The sequence below is a fragment of the Sus scrofa genome, chromosome 1 (assembly GCF_054392235.1).
Source record: "Sus scrofa isolate SSC_HxYL_T2T_F1_AM1 chromosome 1, Sscrofa_HxYL_maternal_Yorkshire_Landrace_v2.0, whole genome shotgun sequence".
In the NCBI taxonomy this organism is placed as follows: Eukaryota; Metazoa; Chordata; class Mammalia; order Artiodactyla; family Suidae; genus Sus; species Sus scrofa.
The window spans coordinates 101374072-101388635 of record NC_139383.1 but is presented as its reverse complement, the minus strand read 5'-3'; the positions used below and the strand labels follow the sequence as shown (position 1 = coordinate 101388635).

At 36.6% G+C, this 14564-nt stretch overlaps 1 pseudogene; it reads left to right on the top strand.

Moving 5' to 3' along the window:
• Positions 1 to 11416: 11416 nt before the first annotated feature.
• Positions 11417 to 12366, top strand: LOC110258256 (olfactory receptor 5D14-like; annotated as a pseudogene).
• The last annotated feature ends 2198 nt before the right edge of the window (positions 12367 to 14564 follow it).

Here is a 14564-nt window from a genome sequence, read left to right as displayed (position 1 = left end):
AGCACTGTTCAATGCTTCTCGTAGAGACGGTGATTCCAATTACATAGTCAGCTTATGAGGTTTTTAATCATATAGTCATAAACCACTTTTTGATCATTTGGTTTCTATTCAGTTCAATGTATAGTAAAAGAGCTGTAAACCAAATGTGAAATAACATAAATGTTATGGGTGTATTGGTGTCCCCCCAAAATGTCCACATCCACCCAGAAGCTCAGAATATGACTTTATTTAGAAACAGGATCTTGGCAGATGTAATTAAGGTAAGAATCAAGATAAGATGAAAGTGAACCCTAAATCCAATGCATGTGTCCTTAGACAGAAAAGGACATGCAGAGGTACACAGGGATAAGGGGTATGAAGATGTAGGCAGAGATTTCCCCTTTTCCAATACCCATCAGGGGGCTTCAGGGGCCACTGGAATCTGAGAATGCAAGGAAGGGAGAGCCCTACCTGCTGCTAGAGTTAAGGCTTCCCAGTCTTGGGAACGGTGAGGTAATACATTTCCATTGTTTAAACCACCAAGTCTGTAGTCATTTCTTCCAGCAACACGAGCAACACAATAAATAACAGACCATAAAATCTTGACTCATACACTGATGCAGTAAATCATTTTTTTTTGAAAAATATTATTCCATTCCATGCAAGTAATCGGAATCTCAGGATTAGAGAGGAATTCTGAAAAGTTGTAGCTGACTCAGAGTGTGAATATGGGCCAATTAGCAATGAGAGCCTGGATGGACCATCACTAAAATGAGGCCAAGTTCTTTACTCCTTTCTTCCTGAGGCCTCCTGTGATTTTACTGTAATACAGGAAATGACGTTAAACAAAATGACCCTGACTTTCAAGGAAAAGTATGGATTTTATATCTGGAAAGATTAACAGGGGGACTGGAACAAAAATGCACAATTAACTGTTACTAATCCCACATATTTCACAGCCTGATGTGTCAAACTTGATACTGTAAATTTTATTTACTAATACGATATCATAATACATTCAAAAAATTTCTCTAATTATTGTTTTGCTTTCAAAGGTTAATCATTAGTTAACAACATGTTTTACTTGCATGGCATAAATTCATGTGCCAGACAAATATGGCAGGGTTACACTTATTTTAATTGAACTGTCCTCTAAATTGATTATTCATTTGTTGGTCTTAACCCACTAAGTGACTGAGTTAGAAAATAATTCAAAATGTCATCTGTGTTTATTTCTCGCTGACCATAGTCTGTATCACAGAAGTTTCCTTATGATATGTACTGTATAGATGTGTGATATTGTGGTTCCACATCACCTTTGTGATTAAATAATAGCCACATCTCCAGAGCACATGTGTTGGTCTCAAATAAAACACTTAACTTCACCTTATACTATAAAGGTATGTCACCCTACCTTGTGAGTAGGTAGACAACTATAAAACATAAACAGATATCTTACTTTTATTTTTTCTTAGCTATAAAGCAGGTTTCCCATGTGACTACCATAATATTCTGACCAGTTACTAAAGTACCCTATTGTCCATTTTACAGATAATGCCACTCAAAGGCTAGTCTTCATTCTGGACAATGAAATGAAAATTTTCAGTTTTAATTCCATCAGGAAGGATTGTATCTATCTTTCTTCTTTTTTTGTCTTTTGTCTTTTTAAGGTCACACCTACAGAATATAGAGGTTCCCAAGCTAGAGGTCTAATCAGAGATACAGCTGCCGGTCTACACCACAGCCATGACAACATGGGATCCAAGCCATGTCTTCAACCTAGAGCAGAGCTCATGACAATCCTGGATTCTTGACCCACTGAGTGAGGCCAGGGATCAAACCTGCATCCTCATGGATACTAGTTGAGTTTGTTAACCACTGAGCCATGATGAGAACTCCTCACTCCCTCTCTCTCTCTCTCTCTCTTTTTAATTTTTTTTTCTAACAGCTGCACCTGTGGCCTATGGAAGTTCCCAGGCCAGGGGTCAAATCAGAGCGGCCGCTGCCAGCTTATGCCACAGCCACAACAATGCCAGATCTGAGACAAATCTGTGACCTATACCACAGATCACAGCAATGCCAGATCCTTAACCCACTGAGCAAGGCCAGGGATCAAACCTGAATCCTCACAAACACTATGTCAGGTTCTTAATCTGCTGAGCCACAGCAGGAACTCCCTGGGACTACATATTTCTGTGTGTGTCTGTGTGTGTGTAGTGTGTGTGTGTGTGTGTGTGTGTATGTGTGTGTGTGTTTGTATGTGTGGTATTGGGATGCAAAATGTATAGACACTCCCTTTTCCAAAACACTTATGACAAAGTAATCATTGTCATCCATTTCCCTTCAGAAAGAATCACATTATTCCATACTTTGTGGCACATTGGCTTGCATATGGAGAAAACATGACTTCTCTCTGGACTTGAATTTGTGAATAAAAGAGGAAGAAGGTGATAAAAGACAACATAGAAAAAGGCAGAAAAAAGTGCCTGAATCTATTCATTTATTTTTATTTGGCCAAATTACCAAAATTTCCATCAAACCAAGATAATCATTGGTTTTAAAGCCTTATTCCTCTTGCACACCATTGAGGTGTGCATGAAAACTCAGATATTGGTGCTGTGGTCCTTGATGGACCCAAAGAGTCTGCACTTCTAATAGACTTCCAAGTAAGTGATTCTGGTATTATGTGACATTGGACCAGACTCTGAAAAGTAGGAATCTAAACAGACATTTTTATTTCAGGTAAAATTCAGCTGGTTTAGATGCATGTCGGATTGTGTATGGAGTCATCAGATGCCTCTTAATGTCAACTCCCCCTTTCCCCTTTCTTCCATAGGCAACAGTTTGACTAGTTATTAAACTGATTTAAGTTATGACTGAAATAAAATAATTTTAATCATGAAATTTTGATAATTTCACAAACTTTATAACCAGCATGTTTCCTTAATGTGAAATATTTAAATTAGAGAAATAAAGCCTTCATAACCTTGGGTCTTAGTACACTCCCTTTTTAAATTTTCTTTAAAGTTTTTAAATCTTTGTAGAAGTTAGAAAGGCAAGAAACATACTCAAGCAGGGCTTTGTTGTATATTTTAAGAGCAATAGCTTTTACTTTAAGGGAAATGGGGAAATACGTAGGATTTTAGAAGAGTGATATGATGTAGCCTAAATTTTAAAAGCAACATGTCTAATGTTGAGAACAAACTGTGAGAGAAGAAAAGGGATAGAAATCAGAAGCATGTTAAGTATATGTATATAGTGTACAAAAGATGATGAATTCTGCTTCTCTCTTTCCTCCTAAACCACACACAATTCTTACAAAAAAAGTCTAAGTTTTAGCAGCACTGGTCTTAAATGCTTCCTGAACACTTGTAAGTCCCCGAAAGCTCACAGTTGTCCTATACCAGTTGTGTTCCATCCTCCTGGCTGGATACCACAGTTGGGTATAGACTCTTCCCTACACTCATCCTCTTGATTGTATTGCCTGCTCTGAGCTCATCATAGTTAATATGTTTTGCATGAATATTTTGTTGCCCTTTTGTATCCTGTTCATTTTATCAAGATAATGTGTTTATTTTAGCCAATTTCAATGAATTAAGAAAGTTCACAGTCGTCATTTCCTAGCTTTCCTTTCGATCATTTTCCTAAAGGCACTTTCTACCTGGGAGCAACACAGAGTCCTCCCTACCTGTGTCGTCCACCACCATCATCCTTTCTCTTCATAGTATGCTAAACTCCAAATGCTCATTGGGAATTGTTCCAGGAGGGTCTGTGTTTTTACACTGTGCTAATCCCTACGCTAATCTCACTGATATATACCTTGAGATACTAAAGTGTGAACGATCCTGTGAGTAAGTTAATAGGCTCCAAAATATTTTAGTGCTCAATCTAATATTGATAAATATTTCCTGTGAAATTATTTATGGGCCTATTCAAATGTTACCTTCCCATAAATTCTTCCCTAAAAACTATAATGAGAGAGTCAAACCTTGTCCATTTGATCCGACTTAACGTTTTTTTCATAATAATTGATGATACGGTTAGGGCATGCAATGTTTTGTCTCTTGTTTGTTTCTCTCAGTAGAATATAAACTCTAAGAGTGGAAATTTCTTATATTATTATTATTGTACTTTATATCTCTACTGCTTAGAAAGTACCTAGAAAACACATTTGACCTTCAGTGGCTACTATCTGGATGAATAAAAGAAGAAAGGAAATATACATTTCAGATGAAACTGATAATATTCAGTATTATGTTTTGTTCACTTAGGTAAGACTTTAGGTATTGTCTCCGCAATGAATACAGTTGTCACTTGAGATTCAAAAAGCTAAACAAATGCAAATAATACACTCAAATTAACTGTGATTATTTATGTGAATGCTTCTGCTGATCATTGAACTGTGGAAGATATTTCTAGTCTAATTTTAAGTGCTTAGCTGTAGTTGGATATCCTATAGCCACTTACCAATCTTGCAGTTGTTAGAACCATAAAAATTATGCTTCCACCATCAATGGTGTCTCTTATAATTAGGCTGAGAATAGTTTTAAAAAACTGGTCATGCTTAATTTAAATATCCTTCCTTTTCAGATTTTAGCACAGATTTCAGAAAAATTGAAGAGTTTATTCAGCAATATAGTTAATATTTCAGGCAATATTGGCTCATTGAATTATTTAGACTCAAGAATTCAAACCTTTAAGGCTGTAGGTATAATTGATAAATAATATCCATAGATTAGATGGACCCTGGTTCGCCATAATGGGAGAAAGTTGTGTATAGCTTTGATTAAGTACCAGAACACTTCTGGATCATTCCATATATTTCTGGCTAAATTTCTTTGGGGCACTGGCCAAGCAATAATTTTGCTTGTTGTAAAGACTGAAATAATAATGTATCACCACCAGAATTCTTGAAGTATAGAACGTCAAAAATATTTAAGATTCATAAATAATTATGCACAATTCACAAGAAAAAGTGTCTGAAATATGTAAGTAGTCTGCAAAATATCTATGCAAAGCCCTCTGTAAAAAATAATTTCTATTAAGAAATCTTGGAGTTCCCTTTGTGGCTCAGGAGGTTAAGCACTCAACATTACCTCTATAAGGATGCTGGTTTGATCCCTGGCCGCAATCAGTGGGTTAAGAATTTGGCATTGCCACAAGCTATGGCATAGATTACAGATGTGGCTCAGATCTGGTGTTGACATGGCTGTGGTGTGATTTGCAGCTGTAGCTCCAGTTCAGCCTTTTGCCCAGGAACTTTCATATGCTGTGGGTGCATAAAAAGAGAGAGAAAAAAAGAATTCTTATAGGAGTTTCCACTGTGGTGCATTGGGTTAGGGATTCACCATTGTTTCTGTGGTGGTGTGGGTTTAATCCCTGGACCAGCACAGTAAGTTAAGGATCCAGTGCGGCTGTAGCTGTGGTGTAGGTATGGTTGCATTTGAGGCTTGAATTCAATCCATGGCCCAGGAACTTCCACACACATCAGGTGCAGCCTTAAAAACAAAACAAATGAACAAAAAAGGCCTCTCTTAAGACAATAAAGAAAATTTATTTGCAGTTTCGGAGTAGGCAAACACTCAAAAAGTGAAATAAATGTTACCACATTAAAATTAAAGCATATGTCATTGAAGAACATGGGGATATTAAAAAAGAGAAGCCTCAGAAGGAGAGAAAAAATTTGGAACATATTTAAAAGACTAAAGATCAACCTCTAGGAGTTCCCATCGTGGCGCAGTGGTTAACGAATCCGACTAGGAACCATAAGGTTGCGGGTTCAATCCCTGGCCTTGCTCAGTGGGTTAAGGATCTGGTGTTGCCGTGAGCTGTGGTGTAGGTTGCAGACGTGGCTTGGATCCTGCATTGCTGTGTCTCTGGTGTAGGCCGGTGACTACAGCTCCGATTCAACCCCTAGCCTGGGAACCTCCATATGCCACAGGAAGTGGCCTTAGAAAAGGCAAAAATACAAAAAAATTCAATATCTATAATAAATATGTGCTAAATATCAATATTGCAATATCCATGACAAATTAATTGGGAAAGTCATTAAAGAAAGTGATAGTACTGGGAAAATAAAACAAATCATCTTCAGTTTTTCCTTGTGTATCCTCTAAATATTATTTTCTGTGTATATCATGTTATGAGAAAAAGGGGGAAAAATCACTGCTCTGGAGAAACTCAAACACATATGCACAAAAAGAGGTCTACAAAAGCTCTTAAAGGAGTTCCATTGTGGTGCAGTAGGTTAAGGATCCAACATTGTCCCTAAAGCAGCTTGGGTCACTGCTGTAGTATGGGTTTGATCCCTGGCCTAGTAACTTCCATATGCCTCAGGTATAGCCAAAAAAAAAAAAAAAAGATTCCATTGTATATAGCTTATAATTTAAAAAAAGCAAATAGCAAAATAAATATTAAAAATAGTTACATTGAACTATACAAGTTAAAATTATATTAGAAAAAATATACCAGTTAGTATAAATATTATTGAAAATCATTTAAATAGTTGAGAATTACAATGAAAGTGTTCCCTGGTTGCCTAGTGGTTAAGGATTTGGCATTGCCATCACTGTGGCACAGGTTCAATTCTGCATACTGAGGGAAAGGCCAAAAAAAAGTGCAATGAATACTACACACACACACACACACACACACACACACATATGTATATTAGTTATGAATATTCACTTAGGAACAAAATAAATTGTATCATGAAAATGAAAATCACCAAATTAAAGATGAAGTTAGCACTGAGGAGGGAGAGGGGTATGAAATATCTGGAGGTTATGAAAGGGTCTTTGATCTGTAATGTAGTTTCTAAAAAACAAGTACATGTTAATTTGTTTCAAGTCAACCTCTCAAGTACTTTATAGGGAAAAAAAATCACAACAAAATGTTTCAGTGTTCTTTCATTCTGCCCCAAGGGAGATCATTAAACTGGAGCAAAATATCTTTTTCTAAGAAGCAATTACCTTTCAATACTCAGGGAGCTTGGAGTCAGTAAAACAACCTGTCTTCATATGTAGTTTGCTTGCTTACACCCATTATGACCGATTTCTCTGGTGTAAACCCAAAACTGTTTATGCTTTTATAAGGCAAGAAATTTCACATGTAGAAGGTTAGCAAGTTTCAAATCGTAAATGGTTCATATTTAAAGGTATATTGGTAGAGAATAAAAGAAACTCTAGAAAATTAAAGTATAAAAAAGCTCTTTAACTGAGCTTATTCGGTATTCTGAAATTATCTCATTGAAAAAAATTACGAAGTCTCAGCTAAAAGAAGGGAGTCACCTTGATTTACAACATAATTATAATGTTCTTCTTTTTCCTAAAAGAGGTAACGTATTATTTCCAAAAAACATACAAATGACCAATATATACACGAAAACATACTCAACATCACTATTAGGGAACTGGAAATCAAACCCAAAATGAGAGTTATCACCTCATACCTGTTAGAATGCTTATTATCCAAAACACAAAAAAGATAGAAGAAATGCTAAAATGGCTTAGTTTCTAGTAAGGAAAAGACAGAATCCTGGTGCACTATGGATAAGAATGTAAATTTGTATAACCACTGTGGAAAATAGTATGGAAATTCCTTAAAAAAAGGTAAATTAAAATGAAAATAGAACTACCATATGATCCAACAATCTCATTTCTGAGTATCTATCCAAAGGAAATGAAATTACAACTTTTTATTTTTTTTTCCACTGTGCTTGCAGCATATGGAAGTTCCTGGGCCAGGGATTGAGCCCAAGACACATCTGTGACCTATACTGAAACTACAGAAATGTCAGATCTTTAACCCACTGCACCACAGCAGGAACACATTTTTTTAAAAATAACTATATCTTTTTTTTTTTTTTTGATGGGCACACCTGTGGCATGTGCAAGTTCCCACTAGGTGTTCAAGCACAGCTGCAGCTTCTGGCCTACCCCACAGCCACACCAATGCAGTATCCGAGCCATATCTGTGACCTATACCACAGGTCACAGCAACTCCAGATCCTTAACCCACTGAGCGAGTCCAGGGATTGAACCTGTGTCCTCATGGATCCTAGTCAGGTTCGTTACCACTGAGTCACAGTGGGAATGCCTAAGTCACTATATCCTGAAGAGATATCTGCTCCTCCATACCTGGTGCAGAATTATTCACGATAGCCAAGACATGGAAACCACTTAAATATCCGTTAAAGAACGAATGGATAAAGAATTATATAAAGCTGGAAAAAGAGTTGAGCTAATCTATTCTCTTTATTCAGTGGGGCAGATGATACATATAGAAAACATAAAGATCAAATAAATAAGAATAGAAATACTAAATGATTGTAACACCAGGTCCTGAGAGAGGGGAAGTATTTCCTCTTAATTAGGAGCATTGCCTAGCATTTCATGGAGCTTAATGAAAGAAGATAAATAAATAAATACTGAATATACAAACATATAAATGCATACATACATACACACATACATAAAATGTCTTCACTGAGCAAAAGTAGAGGATTACTGTGATAGATTGAAGAAGGACCCCAAAGATACCCAGGCTTTAAACTCTGGAATCTGTGAATGTTACCTTTTAACCAAAAGGGACTTTACAGATATGATTACAGATTTTGAGATAGAAATATTGTCCTTCATTATCTGACCTGATCCTAAATATGAGTGTCTCTATAAAAGGGAGGAAAGGGGAATTTGTTAGGGAAGAGGTAGAGATGTAACCATGGAAGCAAAGATTGGATGCTGCAGCCATAAGCCAAGGAATGTCAGCAGCCAGCAGAAGAAGCAAGGAATGGATGTCCTCTGGAACATCCAGAAGGAACCAGCTTTGCAGACTCCTTAAGGCCCATGAGACTCTTTTTGGACAACTTGCCTGCAAGAACTCAAGATGATAATTAATGTGGTATTTTAAACCACAGCATTTTTGGTACATTTATTATTGTAGTGACAGGAAACAAATACAGTAATCTTTCTAAATAATGAAAACTGAAAGATGCATGATCAGAGACTAAATAAATATGACCACATTGACTAATCTCTTAGCCAAAGAGTTGGGACAAGAACATCACAAGAAAATCAGAAAACTTACTTAAAGTGAGGAGTATGTTCCTATTCAGTCCAGGACATTAAGAATCAGACTGACCTCTGTCTAGGAAAATCATGGAGAAAAAGGAAAATGGTTATTGTGAGGATGTCTCTGGAGTGTTTCCTTATTCCTATGATGGAAACGAGGTTACAGTGATACTCAAAGAAAGTAATTATGCTGTTTCAGAACACTGGCCCAGGTAAGCCTAAATATTTCTCTCCACAGTGTTGATCAAAACTTTTCTTGAAATATAAAATAAGTCCTATTTGAATACTATTCAAAACAGCCTGGGGCATGTTTCAAAAACTTATTTATCCCCTCCCAAAAAAAAAAGAAAAAAAAAGAAAAGGACGACAGTTTTATAGAATTGACAAGGTAGTTTTGTGAGCTATATAGAAAGAGACATTTGTTTAGCTTACTAGATATTTTATACAAACTAAATGAAAGAGCAATGATGAGTTCAACCATGAGGAGGGAGAGGAACCCATTGTAGTATTTTTCTCTGATTTCGTTTGGACAGAAATCACCTACTTATGGAATCCCATTACACACAGAGTAGCTGACTGTGAATTGATTTGTGTTCTATTTATGATAACTCACACACAAAACATATCTCAACCAAAGACTTTCTAGGAAAATAATCACATCAATGGGTACAGTGAGTGTAAAAAAATATTTTTTCATCCAAACTTCAGGAAAGTATATCTGAATCTTGTCATTTTTTGGTAAATGAGAAATAGATCCAGAACAGAATAGGTATTATACTATGTATTCAAGAAATAGACAAATCAAAATGCAAAGAAAATGTTGTGACTCAGCTTCCAATTGTGAACCTCAATTTATACATATATATAAAATGTTGCCTTTCCTTAGGTTAGTTTTATTAATTCCAGAGGGCATTTCAGTTATGTGCAAACAAAGCCTAGTAGTCAATTTGAAGCAACTGTTACTCTGTGTAATTTTAAAGAAATTCCAGTCATTAAAATGGTAAAAGAGACCTGTCATTTGCTTTAATGACCTGTTTTGATGCTTGTGGGGAATAAATTGCCAGTGATCCTCCAGAGTTTGAGTCCCCAAGGGCTACAAAGGTCGATGTAAGAAACTAGGTGCTCCAGAAATACCCACTTTACAGAGAAACGGGGTGGGGGGTGACCTGCTTCTCTGTAGCAGGTAAGTTTTCAGGCTGTTTATGAAGCAGTAAAAGGATTACTTTCTTTATATGGTAACTAGGATCTTTTTTAACTTTTCTTTTTATGTTAATTCACTGTAAATGCTATCCAATCCTGAGTCCAATAATATTAAAGAAAGAAGTGAACAATCATGCAGAGTTGGCCTCCTGACAAGTGGAAGCTATTTCACAAATAAGATAACCTCCTGGATGTAAATATTTATACATATTGCTCTATATGCACCTTAATTTGATATATAAATTTTCACAAGAATGAGGACAATTATTAGTTTTTAATGGCTGCACTTGCAGCATATGGAAATTTCCAGGTCAGGGATTGAATCCAAACCATACCTGCCACCTATGCTGCAGCTGTGGCAAAACAATATCCTTTAACCCACTGCACTGGGCCAGAAATTGAACCCATACCTCTTCAGGGACCTGAACCAGCTATGGTCAGATTCTTAACCCAGTGTGCCCCAATTGGAACTCTGAAGGAATTCTTACCTGATATGTCTTGTGGGCCTTAAGAGATATATATACAATGGAAGATAATTCATAGTCTATAAATGTTAATGAAGTATACACTCCATTCAGAATTCAAAATGAGCCCTTGTCCTCCTCAGCAGCTGAAATATTCCTTGAGAGAATTAGCCATCACCGAACAAAAGGTGCTAAAATGGGATTGCTATGTTCTGTTCTTAGATTTCTCTTCTAATTTACTTTATCCTTAGAAGAGAAACATATTGATTTGTGTATGCAGGCAGAATATACTAGCAATGCATGTTGTTCTTTGCAGCCAGCATGTTATGTTTTTTCTTAGACTCCTTCACTAGTTTATGCATTTATGTGCAAATGTTTTCTAACAGTTATGTGCATGTTATGTTACTAGCTAATGGGTGGATTTATACAGTATAATATGATAAGTATTTCATATGGAAATACCAATTGCAATGGGAGAGCAAGGACATTTCAGAGACTCAGCTTGGTTTAGTATATCCTTAGCCGTTATGTGTATGAGGCATGCTCTGTTTGGAAGAAACTAGGGTTTAAGATGGATAATTCTTTCTCCTCATTTTCCTTAGTCCACTGTAGAATGTCATGACATGTTTTCTACTCATTTCTGTATATCTTCTCTTTGTCAGGAACAACTCTCTTCCCCCACCCCTTCTTTTCAAAGACATTATGCTAATGGCTTCAAGAAACTTGAGTGTGGAGACAACCTTTGCCCTCTTGGGTTTCACAGATTACCCAGAGCTTCAGATTCCCCTCTTCCTCGTGTTTCTGATCATGTACATTATCACCCTGGTAGGAAATCTTGGGATGATAGTAATCATCAAAATTAACCCCAAGTTTCACACCCCCATGTACTTTGTCCTTAGTCACCTTTCTTTTGCTGATTTTTGTTACTCTTCCATTGTTATTCCCAAAGCTCCTGAAGAACTTGGTCATGGCTGATAAAATCATCTTCTACTCTAGCTGCATGTTGCAGTACTTCCTGTCCTGCACTGCTGTGGTGACAGACAGTGTCCTTCTTGCTGGCAGTGATGGCCTATGACTGCTTTGTGGCCATCTGCAATCCCCTGCTTTATACAGTGGTCATGTCACAGAGGCTCTGTGCCCTGCTGGTGGCTGCGTCATATCTCCGGGGTATGTTTAGCCCCTTGGTACTCCTTTGCTATGCTCTCCAATTGAACTTTTCTGGGCATCACATAATCAACCACTTTTTCTGTGAATACACGGCTCTCATTGCTGTCTCGAGCTCCAACATATGCATTCCCCACCTGCTACTCTTTGGCTTTGCCACCTTCAATGAGGTGAGTACACTGCTTATAATCCTCACTTCCTATGTCTTCATTTTTGTTATGGTCCTAAACATCCATTCTGTCAGTGGTCGCCGCAAGGCCTTCTCCACCTGCGCCTCCCGCCTGACCGCTATCACCATCTTCCACGGGACCATCCTTTCCCTGTACTGTGTGCCCAACTCCCAGAACTCTCGACAGACTGTCAAAGTGGCCTCTGTAACTTACACAGTGGTCAACCCCATGCTGAACCCTCTGATCTACAGCCTGAGGAATAAAGATGTGAAGGATGCCTTCCAGAAATTAATAGACACAAAAGTCTCATTTCACTGATGTCAAGGGGCGTCTTAAATCTCCATGAAAAATAGGAGCAGAGCCTTCTATAACCCATAGCATATACTTGCATGAGGTTTTTATAGATGTCTGTGATGTTAATATGTTAATTTGGTTAGTTCAAATCACTTGGTAATGCAAAGGAAGTAAATTCTGGGACTAATTTGACATGAGTTTGGTCATAAAGCATCTATTTCTTAAAATTCTCTAAAAGCAAACAAATAAAATATTACAAAGCAAAAGCAAAGATTCAATGTGGGACACTAGTGATTGGATGATGTTAACTCATCATAGAAAAGGATTTTCTTTTTTGTTACTGCCTATGACAATGACTCACTTGCCCTTAAAGTTTCTTGTATTGCATCTCACTGAAGCATCGTGTAATTGTTGAGAGATAAGATGGATATGCTGTGTGATAAAAGTGAGGGGACACTTTTATTTATTTTCTGATACTTTCATCCTTTGGGTTCTATGGATTCCATTGATGGACAGTCTTATACTTCAGTCAGCTTACGTGTAGAAGTACAGAGGGCAAGGACACTTAGACCAATTGTGTAGGTGAGGACACAGAGGTTCAAGAAACTGATCTGAAAATGACTGACATGAGAGAGGAAGGCACTTCTGGTGATTCTAAATCTAGTGCTTTTTTACCATGGTACTTCTAGGTCACAAAAATATGTTTTGTCCTTCAGAACGGACCATCATTTTTGTCATTTCAATACTCTTTGATATTATTGGATATTATTACTCAAAAGGCTTCAGTCTCAGTATTACTAGGTTTGGAAATCTCTACAGGCATTATCTAGTCTCCTTCATATGCATTAAAGCTGGTATGGATATAATATACATTATATCAGGAAATACTGAGGTCATATTTTAAAAGTTCTGTTCCAATGTTTATATGAATGACTAAATAAGCACAAATATCTGTTTACAAACCACCTAAAAATTAAAGCAAATTATATTACAAAGACTATCTGTATATAATTAAAATATTAAAACCCCATTATTAAAACAGTGTCATATTGGGACAAAGCATTAGCCATATGAGAAAATAATACAATTAGATCTTGCTTTATTTCACACATCAAAAGAGAGTTCTAAAAGTCACTTTAAAACTAACATTACATGAATATATATAAAACTTCTTGGCAAAATAGTAGAAAATGAAATAAAATTACAAATAACAAAGTGAGAAAAAGTTACCACTATGTCATATACAGCAGAGGAAGAAATGACAATCCTCTAGAAAAAGTTACAATAAGATGTAATTTCACAGTCTATACAAAAGAAATACAAATAGACCCTAAACGTGAAGAATTGTATAATTGTATAATTCTCATAATAACTGAAACACAAATGACAACTTCTCTGAGCTCTTGTTTTATGCCTATCAGAATGTCCAAAGCCCTGTTAATGCAGCTGTGGGGAAATAGACATTTTTATACATTGGGGGCATGAAGGTAGCATGTTACATGGAATTTGAAGTAATAGCAATGATACATGTGCATTTATCCCTTTTCAAAGCATTTACAGATCAGTAGGTATGCAGTTGTGTAAATGAAAATAGGAAGATTTCTATATATTGCTATGGCGTATCCTCTAGAACATAAGTGAATAAACACAAGATGTAGAAAAGATTTTATACTATGATAAATTATGTGAAAGGAGAGAGAAAGGCAAAATAAAAACCCATAAGCATAAGAGGAGATGAAAGAAATTGATTAGCAGAGTTCCCGTTGTGGCACAGTGGAAAAGAATCAGACTAGGAACCATGAGGTTGCTGGTTCAATTCCTGGCCTCTCTCAGTGGGTTAAGGATTCAGTGTTGCAGTGAGCTGTGGTGCAGGTTGCAGATGAAGGTCAGATCTGGCCTTGCTGTGACTCTGGCATAGGCCTGTGTCAACAGCTCTGATTAGACCCCTAGCTTGGGAATCTCCCTCATATGCCGTGGGTGTGGCTCTAAAAGGACAAAAAAGACAAAAAAAAAAGATAAAAAATAAATTGATTAGCAATGTACCTTATAGCTTTAATTTGGAGGACATTCAATATTTCACATAGTTTAAGACATAGGTTTATATCAAAAAGTATACCAAATATATATATATAATTAAAAAGAATAATCTGATTATAAATTTGGAAACATGGTCAAAAAGAGTGAAACATTTTCTATAAAGGACTTTAAACCCAGCATTTTGA